Genomic DNA, 14,669 nt, shown 5'->3' with positions numbered 1-14,669 from the left:
ACCCTATATACTAATATTCTAAGAAAAAGCAATGTTCTTCTTTCTATTGAAGGAAGGAAGGAAATTCTGTTATTTTGTCAACAATTGTATTTTGCTGAGTGGTAACTGCAGAGGGTTCTCCCAGCTCATTTTTCATCCTTTCTTTGAAGAGTATCTCTAATACACAGCACAAGGATTTTGGTTTCCTTTTCAGTTTCCATCTGTTTTTAAGATAGAGAAGAAAATGGGGATGCCTCCATCTCTTATTTATCTGGAGGGCTTTGACATCCTTTTGATATTTTGTGAGCAGCAGAGGCTGAGAAGAAAAGAGCTCACATCCAGTCTAAATTTGGAAAGAGGCACAAAGCCAGAAGAAAAATGCAGAACTTCTCCAGGAACTATAGCTGCTTAGAAGTGTCATTTCAAAGAATTTGTTCAGGAGAGAATAAGCTAAACTCATCCGTGGGGTAGTTCCATTGAAGTCAAGAGTAACACAAGGGATGAGTTGGACCAATTGTCTTTGCTATGAGCTTTGACCATGCAGGGGGAATAGGGGAAAATTTTCCTTTTTCACATCTGTTTGAAGCATTTCTATTTAGCTGTTGGATAACGTGGCCAAACCTAGAGGGCTCAGTGCTGATGCCCATTGGGAGTTTTGCCCAAATAAGACACTTGAGATCAGGCTCAGTGTTACCAGCTCTTTTCATAGGAACAGGCCACTTTCAGAACAGATTGACTGGTGGACTTTGTGGTAAGAAACACACGCAGAATTCTTGTTTCCTCAGTAGTGGCATAACACTACAAATTAAACCCAGTTTTCATTTTCTAGAATAGCATTAGAGCCTATGAAGAAATGAATTGTTCAGCTGCCCACTTAATCTAGATGACAGTTTTATTACAATTAAATATCACCCCAAGGATGCCCTTTGTTTGCATTGGACAGATTTTATTGTGTTTATATGGGCTAATGAAGCAGAATGAAATTATACAGTTCATATTAAATTTACATGACTGATTTATTGTATTTAAAGCCCAAAATTATCATCTATAGTCTTTAATGCTGCACAAACCAAATTATTACTTCTGCTGTTTTTTATTTTATTTTAGTAAGTTGCCCCGTGGAATAAAAGTGACTTTCTGGCTGCACTAAACATTAGGTTATTTCATGTTCCTAATATTTAAAACTATTACTTTCAAGCATCATAACTGTAGAAATGCTTTGATTTCCATCATCTGTCCTGTACTTCAAGTAAGTGGGTCTAATTTCCCAAGAGTAAAATTGCATTTCATATGTTATTGTCAATGACTCTGAGGAAAACTTTCGAGTTGGGCCCCAGGGCAGCAGTGGGCTGCATGTGGTCAGACCCCTCTGGTAAGCAGGGCCTCTTTGAAGTCAAATGGGTCACACAAAGCAGCTTGCAGGAATGGAGTTAATATCGCCTCTCTCTTCACTTTATATCTTTTCTTTTTTGTTCTTTATCTGTATTGTGGTAGTACCAAGAGGTACCAGACTCATTGTACTAGGCACTGTACAAACATGTAACAGAGATGGTTCCTGCCTCCAAAGAGTTTACAGTCTAAGTAAACTTACAGTGTGGGTATATAGTTTTACGTGTAAATATCAATCTGGCTGCTTCTTGCTCACACGCTCAGGGTCTAACTGATTACTATATGTGGGGTCGGGAAGGAATTTTATGATTCTCACTATACAGACCCTTGATTTCTGAGCCATTTCTGAGTTTCAATGGCTTCTGCGGTCCAATGCAACAAATGGATTTGTCTGCTCAAGTGATGGAACCTGACAGTTTAGCAACAGCATGCTTCAATGAGTTTCCAGGATTCAGCTCTGCCAATATCAGTTTCTGTTGGGGATAAGTAACTATCAAAAGATGCAGTAGTTTGGATGCCTCCCCAAACCCTATTTGAACTGTAATAATGCAAGCTTGAGGTGGAAATAATGTGAGGTATTTGTCAGATCTCTTCTACGTGCAGGACCCAGATTTAGAGGCAGGCAACTCAGGCTTAGGGGGTGCCAGGCTCGGGAAGTTGTCAGGTATTCAAAAGTTTAACAATGGAGTGGAGGGGTGGCACCAAAGATGCTCCTCACCTCGGGTGCCATTTGGTCTAGAATTGGACCTGTCTACTTGTTGCATCCAGATGGTTCAGCACTAGGAAGTGTAGAGACACTCCCTGCAAGATTCACTGATAAGGTACCTGTCACTCATTAGAGCTGAGACAGTGAATGGTTCAGCAACTCTGTTGTCTGATTCTACTCAGGAAAGTGATTCTCCTTTCTAATGCTAAGCCTCTGATTCTGGATGAGTAAACTTTTACATGTGAGGAACAGCTACCTCTTTTCTATCTCTACACCTCCACATCAGTGTTCCTTTGCATGGGTCACTTGGGGGAATATCACTTCTCCCACTGAATTTTCAATCAGAGAAAAAAAAACAATAATTTAAAACACTGAGGCCCAGATCCACAAATAAGTCTTTGCTTTAGACACCACTGCAATTCACAGAACCCCCAATTGGCTGATACCAGATCCTGTAGGCACATAAACTCACTCAATGCTTAAATTCCAGAGGGGTAGCCTTGTTAGTCTGGATCTGTAAAAGTGGCAAAGAGTCCTGTGGCACCTTATAGACTAACAGACATATTGGAGCATGAGCTTTCATGGGTGAATATCGACTTTGTCGGATGCATGTATACTACATAAAAGGATAAATGGACACAAATCAGATATTAGGAATGGTAATATACAAAAACCTGTAGGAGAACACTTCATTCTCGCTGGACACACAATAGCAGATTTAAAGGTAGCCATCTGGCAGCAAAAAAACTTCAGGACCAGACTTCAAAGAGAAACTGCTGCACTTCAGTTCATTTGCAAATTTGATACCATCAGCTCAGGATTAAACAAAGACTGTGAATGGCTAGCCAACTACAAAAGCAGTTTCTCCTCCTTTGGTGTTTACACCTCAACTGCTAGAAGAGGGCCTCATCCTCCGTGATTGAACTAACCTTGTTATCCCTAGCCTGATTCTTGCTTGCATATTTATACCTGCCTCTGGAAATTTCCACTACATACATCTGACGAAGTGGGTATTCACCCACAAAAGCTCATGCTCCAATACATCTGTTAGTCTACAAGGTGCCACAGGACTCTTTGCTTCTTTAATGCTTAAATTGCTGCTGTAAAAATTCCCTAGGCACCTATGTTTCTGCCTCTGGGTAGGTGCCTAATTCCAGACAGCCAGGTGTTTATCTCACACCTGAGCCCCAGAGCAATTCACAAACCAGGGAAAGATAGGCATTCCAGCTATGAGGGAGGAATACCACCACATCTTCCATCTATAAAGGAGGCACTATCTCCTCCAGCCATGTTGTGTCGAGTGAGGCAGGTGCCTAACTCATCCTTGCAAGAAACAGCTTAGAATCCATCTACATTATAATTAAACACATATGGCTGGCCCATATCAGCTTACTTGGCTTGCAGGACTCAGGCTCTTGGGGCTCAGGCTATGGGTCTGTTTAACTACAGGGTAGATGTTTGGGCTCGGGCTAGAGCCTAGGCTCTGGGACCCTAGGATGGGGGAGGATCCCAGAGCCTAGGCTCTGGGACCCTAGGATGGGGGAGGGTCCCAGAGCGTGGGCTCCAGCCCGAGCCGAAGTGTCTAAACTAGTGGTTCTCAACCAGGTATCTGGGGTCACCTGGGGGCCAGAAGCAGGGGCAGCATTAGCCTTGCTGGGCCCAGAAGAGAAAGCCAAACCCCTACCGCATGAGGCTGAAACCTGGGGCCCAAAGCCCCACCGCATCCAAGGCTGAAGCCAAAGCCTGAGCAAAGTAGTTTTGTGAGGCCCCCCCCATGGCATGGGGCCCCAGGCAATTGCCCTGCTTGCTATTCCCTAACGCTAGTTATATGCAGAGAACCAGTTATTGTAGCACAGATGGGCCATGGCATTTTGATTGGGCAAGCTTCAGAAAGAGGGTTGAGAACCCCCTGATCTAAACCACAATTAAACACTCCCTGTAGCCAGAGCCCCACAAACCTGAATCAGCTGACACTTGCCAGCTGCAGGTATTTAATTGCAATGTATACATACCCTTAGGCACTTTAGTTGCCTGACTGCAGAAGAGAGACTCCTAGTTTGTGGATAGCAAGCAGCAATAGACACATCCCTGCAGCCCAGAGTTAAGTGCCTAACCCTGAGGGACTGGGGCTTAGAACATACCCCTCATGTCAGCATCCCCCATTGCTAGTTAGGCAACTTCCGGCTGGCTTTTGGGATGCCCAATCTTAGGCATCTCTCTCTCTCTCAAATTATTATATAGGTGCCTAGCTCAGGCTTTGTGGATCCCATTGTTATTCCAATGATGTTCTAGGTGTCTAAAAGTTAGGCATTTTGCCGCTCAGTGTTTCAGTGCATAAGTTCTTTTGTGGATCTGGGCCTTAGGGCCTGATACTGCTGATCCTTGTTACATCTGTATACCAGGAGGACTCTCATTGAAGTCAATGGGCCAGATTCTGCCTCATCCTGAAGTACAGACTAACAAGGGAGGACAATTCCATGAGACTCCCCACCTCACAGAATTCCTCCCAGATGTTTTGAGCCTTGGATGGAACAGGCTGTGAGCTCTGTCCACAAACCTCAGGAAGTGACCATGTGCACCAGCAGCCTTAGAAACCCCACTAGACAATTGCCACTTGCCCCAGCTACTTTTAAAAGGGGAGAGAAGATACTGCAGCTGGACATGAGGACAATATGCTTGCTCCCACCCAGGGTAGGACTGCCCATTCCTCGCTCTCCAGCCTGTCCAATCCCTGGCATATATTTGGGCAGGACTATCTGTGTGGCTGAGATCCACGCAGATAGTGCTGCCCAGATTTATGCACAATCTGGCCCACTGGAAAAAGTCACGCGTGAAGTTACTCCTGTGCATTAATTTGCAGACTGGGCTCTTGATCTGGAAGATGTCGTTAGAAATTATATATAAAACTTATTTTGCTGAAGCTAAGGATATGATCACTTGTGTCCACCTCTTTACCCAACTGCCTGATTGTTGGATAGTCCCATACCATATGTATCGGGGTTCTTTTTTCTTTGTTACAGTGCCAACCAACTACAGAGGATAAAGCCTTCATTGTGTGCAACCACTTTCGTGTCCAAAATTATATCCCAGGTTATTTATCTGCTCTGTTTGGTTTAAGTCCACTACAAAGACTGGTTCTTGAGGGCTGCAGTGATCTCCAAATGCATGATTTAACAAAAATGGAAGAGCAGGCTTATGCCCAGAACTGAGCCGTGGTATTCAGACCTGTCTGAGTTAGCAGCCAAAGAAAAAATAGGTTATTGATGTTGAGACCAAGTATATGAATTCAAAGAAATGTGGCCCCCATTTCTAGATACGGGTTGCATAAAATATGTTGTGATGGCTCAAAGAATGGCAGGCCTCAATTCCGCCTAACCCCTCATCTTTTTTCCCTCCCATCCTTCCCTAGTGCCCTCCTTCCCTGTTCTGCCTATTCATGTCTTCTCCTATTTTATTACTGTTACCACCACCCTAATGATATATTTGTGTTGTATCATCTGGTTTTGTATTGTCTGGTGTTTCAGCTTTCACAAGTTGTAAAACTGCATAATTCTATGGATAGCCTATGAAACATGCAGTTTTTGGAAGTATATACAGGTTGTAAGTTATTTACCTTTTTGTACTTTCATTATCTTATTTCTTTATGAAAATCAATTACAAATTAATCACAAAGAATAAAACTGATTTTGCCAGAGATTTATTACAAAATATGTATAAATTGCTAATCAAGAACAATCAGTAACAACCAACCTTAAAACAAGTGACAATGACTGACTGCAACTTTTTTGTGAGCTAAGATAAAAAGTATCTGTCTCCTGGTATCAGTTACGTAGTTGGTACTGCATTTTGATCTGTTGAAAATGTTGTATCTCCAAAGGAATAGAACTCTTTACTGAGGGTGACTTATTCAAAGTGGCCTGCAAGTCCACATGATTCATTTGATGATATGGTTGTTCTGTTGTCACATTTGGCTATGTTATGTTCAGGGAATCCACAGAGAGGTAAGATAAACACATAAAATACTTTTGCTGGGAAGGTGCAATGCAAATACCCAGTACTAGAAAGTGTTGTTTACCATAAGTAAATCCTTATGGGTCATTATTAAGGTCCTACATGAATCATGGAATGACTGTCAAATAATTGCAGCTGAGTTGCGGACAAGACATGGAAAATCATGGAAAAGTAATAATGGACCGTTATTAACTGCAGTAATTTGGAAATGCTGGCTGCGTGAGGGGCTGTTAGCCGGCGTCCCAGCCACACGTGAGGCTGTCAGCCAAAGCCAACTGTTAAAATGTAACATATATACACTTAAATTTAGCATCAAAATGGCAGTGGAAGCCTAATATTGTGGGATCCACAATTCCCACAATATTGCAAATGAGCTAGGGCCTTAGTCATTATTCCTTGCCAGATTAAAAATTACTTTAAAAATGAAAAACTCTTAGAATTCAGAACCCTAACACACATAAGCACCAAAACAAAGATAGGCAAAGCAGGCTGCTCCCTAAAGCAGAGAAGAACAACTCATCCTACCTTACTCTAGTCCAGAGGTGGGCAAACTATGGCCCCCGGGCCACATCCAGCCCATGGGACCGTCCTGCCTGGCCCTTGAGCTTTCAGCTGGGGAGGCTAGCCCCGGCCCCTCCCCTGTTGTCTCCCTGCCCCCGGAGCCATGCCGCTGCATGGGCAGCCTGGCTGGCTCTGGCCGGTGGGGCTGCGAGCTCCTGCTGCTCTGAGCAGCATGGTAAGGGGGCGGGGAGCGGGGGCAGGGGGGTTGGATAAGGGGCAGGAGTTCCCAGGGGGCAGGGAGCAGAAGGTGGTTGGCTGGAGCGGAAGTTCGGGGGTGATCAGGGAACAAGGAGCAGGGGAGGTGGTTGGATAGGTGTGGGAGTCTGGTGGGGGGCTTGTCAGGGGGTGGGGGTAGGGGTCAGGGGCCACTCAGGGGACAGGGAGGATTGGATAGGGGGTGAGTTCCAGGGGCCAGTTAGGGGTGGGGGGTCCTGGGAGTGGGCAGTCAGGGAACAAGGAGTGGGGGGGGTTGGATGGGTCAGGGGTTCTGAGTGGAGCAGTCAGGTGGTGGGAAGTGGGAGGGGGCAGAGAGGGGCTGTTTGGGGAAGAACAGCCTTCCCTACCTGGCCCTCCATACAGTTGCGCAACCCCGATGTGGCCCTCAGACCAAAAAGTTTGCCCACTCCTGCTCTAGGCTCTCTCTCTGCAGACTGACTCTGCTAGACCCAAATTAATGTTTCCTTATGCTGTTTCCTAGGCTGCAAGCAGGAGCAGGGAAAACTCCTTAGCATTTGAAGTGATAGTTTATAGTTTTCAATACACCACAGGCTAGGATTGATAATACCTGGGGTGGGGTTCTGTATTGTGTTTAGCAGGTTTTTTCCAGGTCTCTGGGGTGTATAGTATGTGGCTATCTAACTTTTTTTTCCATTATGAAGACCCTTTTTTGGGGTAAGAAGAATCTCCCCTCATCCCGCCCCCCGCCTCGCAGCAAAATTACTCACTGCTTACTTATCCAAAGTGGTTCAGAGCATAAATCACTAAAAGCGCCTCCATCAACCATTGGTAGTCCATGGACCATAGTTTGAGAGCAATTTAAGGGGCTGTGGAGCCCAGTATAGAAAAAAGAGCCTTTAGGGTTTGTGACATTACACCCCATAGTCTTCATAGAAATATGGTTATGATATGAATATGGAATAACTAAGATAGTTTATGCAAGGTAACACTGGAAAGGTTCTGATTTACTGAATGTGATTCCTAAAGTTAGGAATATTGACTATGTAATAATTACAGCTGTGTGTGTACTTGGGAAATGCCCACCAAACAGTAAGCAATGAGCCTTAATGGGCCATTAGAAAAAGACAATGAATCTTTGAAGATGTGGATCTCTCATCTGCCTGGAGTTCCTGCCTTTGGATATAGCAAATAAACCTTGTTTCATAGTTGCTTTGACACTGCAAGGTCAGGTGATAAGATCACCTGATACAAAATACCATCTTGGACACTGCCGGTACTTTTCCTCTGGAGGCGGGGGAGATCAAACAAAGGTTTCCCATCTTAGGTAAATCCTTTTTAAGGCTGAAGAGGGGGTTAATCTGGACTCTCCTCCATTGCTTGCCCAAGAAGAAAGACCGCTGAAAGTATGAGGAGGGACAAAGGAACTAACCTGAGGGGAAAGGCAGAGGTGAATCCAGACTGAGACAGGGGTCCAGTCTGTAAGAAGAAATAACTGGAACTCTAAGCTACAGAAACTCTGTAACTTGCCTAAAATAGCATTTAGGGTCAGAAATTACTTCTTGAAACTAGTCTCTTTAAGATCTTAAGCTTAGTATGTGTGTTTTGTTCTATTTGCTCAGTAATCTGCTTTGTTCTGTTTGCTATCCCTTATAATCACTTAAAATCTGTCTTTTATAGTAAATAAATTTGTTTTGTTTATTATTAAATCCAGTTTGTGCAATTTCTAACTGGGGGGGACAATAAGTTGTGCATCTCTCTCTTCACATTGGGGGAGAAAGCAAATTTGCATGAGCTTGCACTGTGCGGATCTTTCTATGCAGCGCAATACAGTATCATTTTGGGTTTATTCCCCAAAGGGATGTGCATGTGAGCGCTGGGGGCATCCTCTCATATGGAGTTGACTTCAGTCTGTGTCTGCAGCTCGGTGTGGCCTTACCTGTGTGTGTGTGTGTGTGCGCGTGCGCGCGCGCAGCAAGAGGCAAGAGAGCCAGATTCAGCAAAACAGGGAGAGGGAATCCAGGCTAGTGGAGCAGGAGGGACTCAGTGAAACCCCAGTACATCAGGTGGCATCCCAGAAGGGGGGTCCAACCTGTCACAGTTTGGGGGCAATTTAAGAGGTTATGGAGCCTTGTGTAGAAAAAAGAGCCTTTAGGGTTCTGAATTTTTGCTAGCTGGTGAAATTCAAGCTGGCAGTGATCCAATCCTTCTATTTTTGGTTACAGATGGATTGGGTCTGGGGAGAAGAGGGTTACAGTCTTAGGTTTATTTACAGAGATCTGCTATAAAAGAGGAGGGATTTGAATGTACAGTATTTTGGGGTGCTCAGAATACAATCAAGACAGTATATGTTAAGCCTGTACGGAATGGAAGCAAATCCATGTGAGGCTCCTGCTTGGAGGGCAAAGTCAGCCTCCACAGCTGAGGGCGGAGGTGTTAACATTTCTTCAGTTCTAGTAAAAGCTCACTGGGATATGCAAAGCACATTCATTAAGCACTGCTGGAGAGTGACAGCTACTGACACAATTTGACAGCTGCAAATACCAGGTACTAGGAAGTGTCATTTCCCATAAGTAAAAAATAACGGGTCATTATTTCTTGACAGATTAAAAACCAGCTACCATGAATGTATGCATTGGTAATCCTGTTTAAATAACACATTCTTTTCTCACTCAGAGGTAAAGGTGATTCCTTTTGTCTTTGCCCTATCGGGCACACACGTGTGCATATGTGTCTGCACGTGCTACGGGTCCCCATCTGTGCCTGTCCACAGAGGTTGTGATTTGATTACATCTCCAGGTCTGGAGGCTTGGCTGTAGCAGCTCATGAGTTTAGCTCTGGAGGCCTTAGGTTCAATCCCTGGTATATTGGCCAAGAGGGTGGCTGTCACCACTCCATTTGATGCTTAGGATACTTTGAGACATCTGAACCCATGATGTAGATATTGTTGCCCCTTTTTGACCTGAGCGGCTAGTCAAAGTTAGGGGCAATGGGGATGCTCCAGTTGAAAGTAGAAATTGATGGAGTCTGGTATTTTCTTTGATGCAATCTTGATTATTTACAGGGAATGTTCAAAGTCCTGCTTCTCTGAATGCAGGAGGAATTAACAACAAAATGTAGTAGGTGACTTCTGGGTACTCTTCTGGCTCTGTCAATCTGTTTCTTCACTTCAGCAGGTGGGTATTGTAGTTGTAGGAATGCATAATAGAGATCTTGTAGGTGTTTGTCTCTGTCTGAGGGGTTGGAGCAAATGCGGTTATATCGTAGCGCTTGGCTGTAGACAATGGATCGAGTGGTATGATCTGGATGAAAGCTAGAGGCATGTAGGTAGGAATAGCGGTCAGTAGGTTTCCGATATAGGGTGGTGTTTACGTGACCATTGCTTATTAGCACCGTAGTGTCCAGGACAGGCCCAACAAAGAAAACAACAGAACGCCACTAGCCATCACCTTCAGCCCCCAACTAAAACCTCTCCAACGCATCATCAAGGATCTACAACCTATCCTGAAGGACGACCCATCACTCTCACAGATCTTGGGAGACAGACCAATCCTTGCTTACAGACAGCCCCACAATCTGAAGCAAATACTCACCAGCAGCCACACACCACACAACAGAACCACTAACCCAGGAACCTATCCTTGCAACAAAGCCCATTGCCAACTCTGTCCACATATCTATTCAAGGGACACCATCATAGGGCCTAATCACATCAGCCACACTATCAGAGGCTCGTTCACCTGTGCATCTACCAATGTGATATATGCCATCATGTGCCAGCAATGCCCCTCTGCCATGTACATTGGCCAAACTGGACAGTCTCTACGTAAAAGAATGAATGGACACAAATCAGACGTCAAGAATTATAACATTCAAAAACCAGTGGGAGAACACTTCAATCTCTCTGGTCACTCGATCACAGACCTAAGAGTGGCTATCCTTCAACAAAAAAGCTTCAAAAACAGACTCCAACGAGAGACTGCTGAATTGGAATTAATTTGCAAACTGGATACAATTAACTTAGGCTTGAATAGAGACTGGGAATGGATGAGTCATTACACAAAGTAAAACTATTTCCCCATGGTATTTCTCCCTCCCACCCCACCCCCCACTGTTCCTCTGATATTCTTGTTAACTGCTGGAATTAGCCTACCTTGCTTGTCACCATGAAAGGTTTTCCTCCTTCCCCCCCCCTGCTGCTGGTGATGGCTTATCTTAAGTGATCACTCTCCTTACAGGGTGTATGATAAACCCATTGTTTCATGTTCTCTGTGTGTGTGTATATAAATCTCTCCTCTGTTTTTTCCACCAAATGCATCCGATGAAGTGAGCTGTAGCTCACGAAAGCTTATGCTCTAATAAATTTGTTAGTCTCTAAGGTGCCACAAGTACTCCTTTTCTTTTTATGGGTTTTTAAGTCTTATGACTACAGCTGGTCAGAAAAATTCCAACTGAACAGTTTTTCAGCAGAATTTGCCTGTTCATGCAAATCAAAACATTCTGTGGCGGGTTTGATTCAATCAAGTTCTGCTGGAAAACAGGCAGCTTTTGAAACCTGACTCCCAGAGCAGGTTTCCTGCCAGAGAGGCTACCAAGTAGCCTAGACTTCCAGAGTCCACCAGTCAGGGGCAGCCCACCGGATTGACTGTTTCTCTGAGTTGGGAGGTCCTAGAACTTTCCCTTTTATGGAGAATTTTAAAAATTTGAATCAGAATGAAACCAAATTTCAAAATATAGAAATTCTCTGTACAGCTCTATCTTCTCTTTCTCAAGAAGAGAACATGGACTGAGTGAGACAATATACAAGTTCAAAACAATCAAATTATCTTACACCACCAAGTCAAGTTACCATGTGAACTTACTGCTGTTACCCTTCTCCTTCCCTCTTTTCTCCTATAGTTATACTCGCTCATTTGTGTCTTGTTTCAAAGTAGATGATCAAATCCTTGGGTCAGGGACTGTGTCTTCCTGTGTGCCTGAACAGGGCCTAGCGCAAAGTGGCCCACATCTTGAATGGAGCTTCTGGGTGCTACTGCAATAAAAATACAACCAAGGAGCTAACTGATCTCAAGATAAATCTATTCCATAACAAGTTGCTTACGTTATGGAGGCTCAGATCTTGAGCTGTGCTCAGTGTAGCTCAAGATAGGGAGGAAAGAGAGAGAATGGTGTAAATATGGCTATAAGCTAGCACCACCACCAAGCTGGTCAGTTTGTGACGCCTGTCCCCACAATAAATTAATTTACACCCGATACTCATGGTCCCAAGGAGCGGTTCTCATAGTGAATTACAGACACAATCCAACCACCCCAGCTTTTCAATGGCCACACCCACTGCACCAGCATCTGGGAAGGGGGCAGTGTAAGAGCTTATTCCATTTAAGGATTCCCCTGAACAAAGTGAATCCTCGGGCGGCGTTGGCACTGTTTTATATCAGCAGAGAAGTGCAAAACAGCCTTAGGGCACTGAAGAATCTAGTCCTTGTAGACTTTTTTCCTGTATGCATAATATACTTACAGCAAGAAGCGTTATACATTTACTTATTTCAGTTACTTTTTAATCTGCATGTATCTGTAGCTATAGATTAGATTTATATCACCAACCCTCCTGCATAACACAGGCTATAGAATATCACCCAGTAATTCTGTAATGGTGGGGAATATGCCTTCTGTTTTACACAAGTGAAATTGCATGCATTAAAGTTGTATGACATCCATGAAAGTATAATATTTACCAAAGCATAAACTGTATCTACAAAATCTTAAACATTTCTACTGCATATTTTAATCATAATTATCTTTTATGCTACATTAATAAAGAGGTATGCAGCTTTAGATATTTTAGCATCCTTGCTATGCTTAAATTCTGTTAGCATTTACTTTTAACAAATGATGTTTGTTATTGTCTTTGTAAATTGTAGATAATTAGAGACTCAATAAGATGAACAAACAAAACAATCTCATTGGACAAACCACCAGTGAGATCATTATAGGATCTTTGGGGCAGGGACCATCTCTTTGTTCTGTTTGAACAGCATCTAGCACAATGAGGTCCCGGTCCATGACTTGGGCAGCTAGGCACTATGCGAATGTAAATAATGATAATTGGATACATGTTAAAGGCTGTACTACCACTCCAGGGTATTGATCAGTCAAAAGGAGAGGAGCCTGAAATGTAGTAATGATCATTTGTTTACTTCCCATAGGGAAAAAAAAACCCACACAGCACGGTGGGGGGAATGTAAATTAAATGTTCAATTTAAAATATCTCATTACACAGCTAATTATCAGATCAAGGGATATATTAAGAAAACTTTCCACTCCAATCTGCCAATTTCTTTCCCCCATTTTGTAACTGGTGGTTGTTCAGCGATTTGCAGCTTTTTCTGTCTATCAGTGGGAGAAGATTACCTCCTCAGGATGACTATCAAAGGTGGTCAAAAAGGTAGTCCTATAATCTCAGGCACCTGGCATCAGCTGGGAGCTTAGTTTTTGTGAATTCAGTGTCATGCTATCCAGTCTTCTAACAGCCTAGGTCTAGATACAAGTCTTCTAACAATGCTAGGTCTGTTTAAAAACAAATTCTCCTCTGGCTGCCCACCAAGATTTTGACAATCTCAATCGCAATGGCCATTCAGGACAAGAAGCCGAAAAGCATTGAATCAAGACTACAGGTGGAATAATAGACCACTGAGATGGGATATGTAATTAGCAAGAGGTAAACTGGTGCAGATAAAATGAGTGAACAAGCCTTCACCAGTGCCTCTTAAACTCCACCCTAACCAAGTCTAGTGTGAGAGAATTATTAAATATTTATAAGGCACATACTATCATTTATTATCATTGTTTATTTACATAATGCCAAAACTTCTCTAGACACATTACTGCACATCAGAGGCATAGTCCCTGCCGTGAAAAGCAGACAGGCTAAATAATTTGTCAGTGTGTCTTGAGAATACAAGTCTCATTTTTCAAAATCAGCCATATCATAGAAAGATAGCGTATGCATCCCTTTCCTGCATAGGGCCATGTTTGTCCAGAAAAAAGGAGCCCAGTGTTAGGCTCCTAAATCCATGTTTAGGCACCTGCCTGATTTCCAAAATTGCTGGTGACCCAAAAATCTGTAAATTGTCTAAATATGAATTTGGAAACCTAACGTTAAGTAGCTGTATTTGAAAGTTAAGCACATGCATAAATCTTAGTTTTCAGTTTCATCTTGACCTTTAATGTTCTGGATAGAACTGAGTGAAAATTTTTGTCAAATAATACATTTTTCAGAAAATGCAGATTTGGAGCAATCAAAACTATCCCCAAATTCACGTCAAATTTGGCAGATAGTTTGGGCCAAATAAAAAATGAGGAAAATAATTTCAAAAAAGTCAAAAGTCATTTTGATACTTTCACCATGAACAGTTTCATTTCAAAAATGTAAATTTGAATTGACCCAAACAGAAACGTGTTTTGTTTTGTTTTTAGTTTCAGCAAGAAAAAAATCATTCATTTTTGGTTTGAAACAAAGCACGTTTGGGATATTTTTTTTTTCAGATTTTTCATGTCAGCCACCAAAAAAATAATTATTCACTCAGCTCTTATGGATCAGGAACCAAGATTTACTTTGATATATTAATAAACTTCGCAAATGAGAAATAATCTGATGGTTATTTCTCAGCTCTTGTATTCAACAGCCGTTTTAGTGCTCGTTTTATCTGTAAGTCAGAAAGAAGTTGCAAAGGCAGTTAGTGAGGAAGTGTTACAGAACACCAGTAAAGTGGCTGACAGACTATTGGCAGCAGGAGCCTACTAGGAGACAATCATATCAGAATGAAAACAGCTGTCTGCCAGCACCATA

This window comes from Dermochelys coriacea, chromosome 1 (genome assembly GCF_009764565.3).
Source record: "Dermochelys coriacea isolate rDerCor1 chromosome 1, rDerCor1.pri.v4, whole genome shotgun sequence".
Classification (NCBI taxonomy): domain Eukaryota; kingdom Metazoa; phylum Chordata; order Testudines; family Dermochelyidae; genus Dermochelys; species Dermochelys coriacea.
This window is presented reverse-complemented; position numbering follows the sequence as displayed.